This window comes from Homalodisca vitripennis, chromosome 1, assembly GCF_021130785.1.
Source record: "Homalodisca vitripennis isolate AUS2020 chromosome 1, UT_GWSS_2.1, whole genome shotgun sequence".
NCBI lineage: Eukaryota > Metazoa > Arthropoda > Insecta > Hemiptera > Cicadellidae > Homalodisca > Homalodisca vitripennis.
The window spans coordinates 141,295,140-141,301,139 of NC_060207.1; positions in this window are offsets into that span (position 1 = coordinate 141,295,140).

Genomic DNA, 6,000 nt, shown 5'->3' on the forward strand with positions numbered 1-6,000 from the left:
CTTTTGAACCATCAGAATTACATCATGTGTATACAGTCTTGGAGAAGTAATAGGAAACAGTTTACAATTAAATAAATTTATTCCATCAATGGTTAATTCACAAGTCCTTACCGTGGACCAAAAAAACTAAACAATTAAAAATAATTAAAAATAACAGACTTTATTTGACTGACTGTGAAAATTACGTGTCATTATGACGATCGGTTCTTACTTTCTGCCTCTCGAAAGGAATCGATGTCGGCTAAAAGACCACTCTGCTTCTATCTACTATTTGTTATTAAGCTATACAAGTTACTAAATACGTACGTAAGTATTATAAATATAAAAAAGTTAACAAAAGCTCATGTGTGATCTGGGCTTAAATTTAGGTACTGTCTTGAGGGATGTTTTTCTTTCTTCGCTAGGAGTGCGAGTAACGTTAAGTAACGTCGAATAATTGGACGATCTAGGACGTGATCTGAGTTTGAAAAAGTATCCCGCTCTTCTGGCGAAAAAAGAAAAATCCCTTGATATAGTACCCAACTTCAAGGTCAGATCACGCGAACGACAGTAAAGCTTATCATCAACTTTGGTACTATTAGTACCATATTTTATGGTACCTAACCTAATATAAATCTACTTACGAGTATATCGCGTAATAACAATCGTAGATAAGAACATAGTGGCCTCCTCGCCGACATTGCTTCTTTTTGAGAGGCAGAAAACAAGAACCGATCTAAAGTAATATGAACTAGTGCTAAACTCACCATTCACATTGAACCTACTATTTCCACCATGACCATGTTTTGTGTAGAAAAATTGGTTGCTCCACCGTGCTTCGGGATCGTGTATAAAAGACGTGTTGCACTCGATTGTGCACCTGATGAGATAATGAGAATACCTCTTCACCTACATTACACTATATGTTGCAATCTAGGTGTCTCACATGTCGAAACGATATAAAGAGTTAATTTTAAGATTCTATTTCGCTGACGTTTTTTTGGATCGTTTCAGAAGAACATGACTCAAGATTCCAGGAGTCAAGTCTGTGGCAGATTTCAGACGCTGCAGCGCTGTACTAAGAGGAAGGTGAACTGGAGCTAAACTCACTTTCACTTCGATTTAGGCGTTTAAATAATAAAACTGTATTTTTGAAATTAATTTTCTATTTTTAACATAACTTTACATACCTTGTTTGAAGGTTATTTTTGACGCTGGAAGGATTGTGAAGGAAACAGGATTTTCCGGACATTTGCCATCGTTCAGTGAAACAATAAATCAGAACTTTACAAACCTTAACGGGCAAATAAGGTGTTAACAATTGCTGTTTTTTGGAATATCGATTCATTACTTAGTAGGGTTCATTAATCAATTCTTAATAAACCCCTTTTATAATATCTTAATCTGGCGTAGAAAACCGTTGACTAATTTAAGAGTATTTCTTTGGCTTTATGGTTGATTTGTTTTCTGTGATTGTTTTGAATGAGATAAAAATGTGAAATAAAAATGGTAAGACGTTGTTTAGCTTAAAAAAGATTGAAATTTCAGATGCTGAAACATTTTACATTCATATGTAATGGAACTACCAAAATTGCTTGAACATCGTAAGGGATGTTATCTATAAATTTATTCCATGATATAAACTACTTTTTACAGTGTCATCCTCTATTTCAGCATTCAATGGTGTGGCGTGTAGATGGTTGCTTTATCCTCTAAATTAGCAACGTTGACTTTTTTATTTACGTTTGAAAGACATTTTCTAATCTTCACAGAAGAGCGAGAAAGGTTTTATGTAACTATGATGGTAGGACGTTGGTGGATATTATAGCTTCCTGTCCGAACGTGTTTGCCAATGTATTGCTCTTTTTGTGGAACCTGTGACGAGGTTCTTGCCACCAAGAGCCCTACGTCATATGAAGTTAGACTTGACAGCATGAACCTTAAGAAAGTGGAAATGCGGTTTCAGCATCTACTAGAGCCCTCGTTCATTACTTTATAGACTTTCCTTGACACTCTTTTGGTTTGTACGGCGATTTAAACCTCTAAATAGTGAGTCTATGTTTAGCCAGTCAACTTTGGACCCATGAGCATCATATCATCTCCTTAAAATTTGTAGGGTTATCAATCATCTGTCTACAATGTTCACTCAGCCCTCTTTGGGAAACAGACATAATTGATTTGCACCAATTTTCGTTTTGATGAAGATCGGTCTTCGAATGTAAAAACAGTCCCATTGCTTGGCTTGCCGCCACTACCTTTGATTCTGGGTGCGCCTATGATTGGAAGCATGAGTGAAATATTGCACCTTCTTAACACTGCTTGTTAGTGTAATCTCATTAGCCATGTTGACAGTGTTGTAGCGGAGTTTGTGCCATATGGATCTCAAGAGTACATAACGAGCATCTGCACGAGTAACAGGTAGCGGGTTTATTAAGAAATACAACCCACAAATACTGTCGCTGCGTAATACATATAGTAATGCCAAGTAATATTATATAATTTTTATTAATGTAATGAAAGTAACTAAAATCCTTTTAAAAATATTTTTATTACATACTCGTGTTTCGGTTTTTAGCCATCATCAATGTACATTAACCTCTAAATAAATAATAAACAATTATATATAGTACACATGTGGACCTTTTAAACATACGTATGTTAAATGTAACGGACACAGTTGTAATTTTTTTATTAGTAATCTGTATTTAATATTTTAATTTTTTGAAAAATTGGATTTGTCTTATTTTTCAGATTACTATTTAAAATGTTATGAGGATCTTTATTATAATTTAGATAGATATGTAATTCTTCTTTAGTGTTTAATTTCTCTCCTTCCCTTTCGATATCTAAAATTTCCATGTTCTTTTCAATATTTGTGTAGTTAAGGTCAGTCTCTAATTAGGGTTCAGCAAAATTTGATTTTATTGTAGACATGTTATTTATTTTCAAAGCTTGTATGTGTTCTTTAAACCTTTTATTAAAATTTCTTCCAGTTTACCCAATATATATATATATATATATATATATATATATATATATATATATATATATATATATATATATATATATAATTTTTATTATAGATGGCAGCAGTGACGACTTCAAACCAATTGGTTTATTCTGGACTGTATTTAATGTACAAAAATGAGAATTTATACATGTAAGGACTTGAAATTGGTTTCGTTTGCCATTATGGGACGGGAAATCTGAAGGAACAAAATGCAGGAATCGTGCTCTAATATGATTACACGTACCATTCGCTCCGTAACTACAAATTTAAGAAACAAATTAGCGCAGTGAGTTCATGACCATAGCAAATGGAACCACAGAAAAACTCTATACAAAAATCTGTATGGTAGAGGAGACATCGCGTTCGTTTATCACTGATAACGCATAAGATACTGATTAGGTACCTATATAAACATTGTCAAAATTTCTAAACTAAAGCAGGGAAATAGGATGTTATAGCGAACAGGCATTTTCAAGTGACACCATATACTGTACTGTATCATGTTTACAGATTTTTATATATTCTAAAAACGATTACTAAAGATACAAACAATTAATGCAGTGACCTGGGTGGCCCGCAAAGTAGACATACATTTACTTTTAGGATTTTAAAGTAATAGTACTTATTATTAGTAGGCGTAACCCGTGAAATATAAGATAAATTCCTCCTTTTTAAATTGTATTTCTTTGTCAAAACGTAAAATATTACACATAAAAGTAGATGTAAAGTTTGTTGTAGAGACTTGAAACGTGTTCCGTGATTTTTTTTATTACGTATTGAATTTAATCTCACTGTTAAATATACATTGCCTATATTGTTTATCAGAGCAAATGGCAAGCTGACATTTGGTGTCGAAAATATGATTACTTCAACTAAATACATGAAATGTAGAGAAATTTGATGTAGTATGTAGCGGATAAAAAAAAAAAATTGTTTCAGTCTCTGAACTCAGGGCTCCAAAACAGTGCTCTCCAAACTGGATCAGGAGGCTGGAATATTTTTCAGTCGCATTTAAGTAAGTCTCCAGATAAGAGTCTGTAGTGTTTTGTCATTACAAGTATATGTCTATGTCGTCCCTATTATTCGCCAGGAAATTGTAATTGTAATTGTAAAGCCATCGATAAATGCTAGTTATTTAGAAATATTTGTGTTAAATTTGAGTAAAAAATGGAATGCATTAATGAACAATTTGATTTTGTAGTAAACTAATTAGCAAATGTAAATCCTTAAATCCTTGTAAGAAGGTTGGGGTGGACATCTGGCTTTCCGTCTCCGAACCTTCCACTAAGCCACTGAACTGGAAGGAATGTTTCTTCCTCAATAATAGTATAGGAAAGCATCATCATTTGGAATTCAAAGCAGGTTATGTTGATGCATCATGATAAAATGCTCCTGTCGTATAATCAAGGTTGCAACGAGTGGTACCGTTGTCTTTGGTCTCTGTTGCGCCACTCTAGGGCCGCGTGGGGCAGGTACCCGGCACGTGTCCTCAAGGTCACCGAGGTCATCCACGAGTCCTTCCAGAGGACTGCCTCAAGCTGACCTTACCGTTCATTCGTGTACATTTATAGACTTATTTACATAACACGCGTTGTATCATCGCCTCGCCAACTGGTCTCTAGTCTCACTCGAGCTCTCCCATAATCTAATGTAACTTTACCATTCAGGCCCTGCGTATATGAATAGTGATTCAATAAGTAATCTATTTTTAATAATAGTACGTGCAATGATATTTCACGTCGGTTTATATTTACGTGCTTGAATACCTTTCTGTATTTTTCATAATAAGTTACGTACTGATGTATGTTTCTAAAAGAAGTGAAAAATTTGCATTACGGAAATACCTATTTGCAATAATCATTCTCATTATAAATCACGTTTATGAATCATGTGTTATATAGAACATATATCCAGTGGCGGTAGCTTCCTTACGTGGTACCCGGTGCGGAAGTTGATATGACTACACAACTAGGCTGTTATGGTTAAATAATTGGTACACTAGCTAGTTTGACCTGTGGCAGCCCCGATTAATACCGACTGTGACTATGAGGTATAAGTACTGCACACATAACTGTGTCTATATGACTACACTAGGCTATTACGGTTAAATAATTGGTACACTAGCTAGTTTGACCTGTCGCAGCCCAGATTAATACTGACTGTGACTATGTGTATAAGTACTGCACACATAACTGTGTCTATATGACTACACTAGGCTGTTACGGTTAAATAATTGGTACACTAGCTATTTTGACCTGTCGCAGCCCAGATTAATACTGACTGTGACTATGTGTATAAGTACTGCACACATAACTGTGTCTATATGACTACACACTAGGCTATTACGGTTAAATAATTGGTACACTAGCTAGTCTGACCTGTCGCAGCCCAGATTAATACTGACTGTGACTATGTGTATAAGTACTGCACACATAACTATGTCTATATGACTACACACTAGGCTGTTACGGTTAAATAATTTGGTACACTAGCTAGTTTGACCTGTCGCAGCCCAGATTAATACTGACTGTGACCATGTTCTGTGTAAGTACTGTGCACACATAACTGTGTCTATATGGTAACACTAGGACGTTGCGAGTTATTGCTTTGTTCATTAAGTGTATGTAAAAATATAATCTCACCAGACATCAGGTTATTAGCTGAGCGTTTAGTGAAGCCTCTCTCGCATGTTTGTGATAAATGAAATCTTATTTATGTCTGTCTGTACACAGGTTAAAGTGTCAAACGACCTGAACTAGAGAGTTGAAATTTGGTGTGAAACTGCATATACTATATCTACACCGCTTTTGAAAATGGTAAACATCTGTTCATAGGGAGTTATGTTAGTTAAAAAGTCCCTTAATTTACATTAGTCTTATACTTCCATGTTGAAGAGAGAACTACCCAGAGTAGCCAAATTACCATACAGGATTGGACTGATTATTCATTAGATCAATCCCAGTAACTTATCATCAATGAAGATGGTCGGTTTCATACAAAGATTGAACATA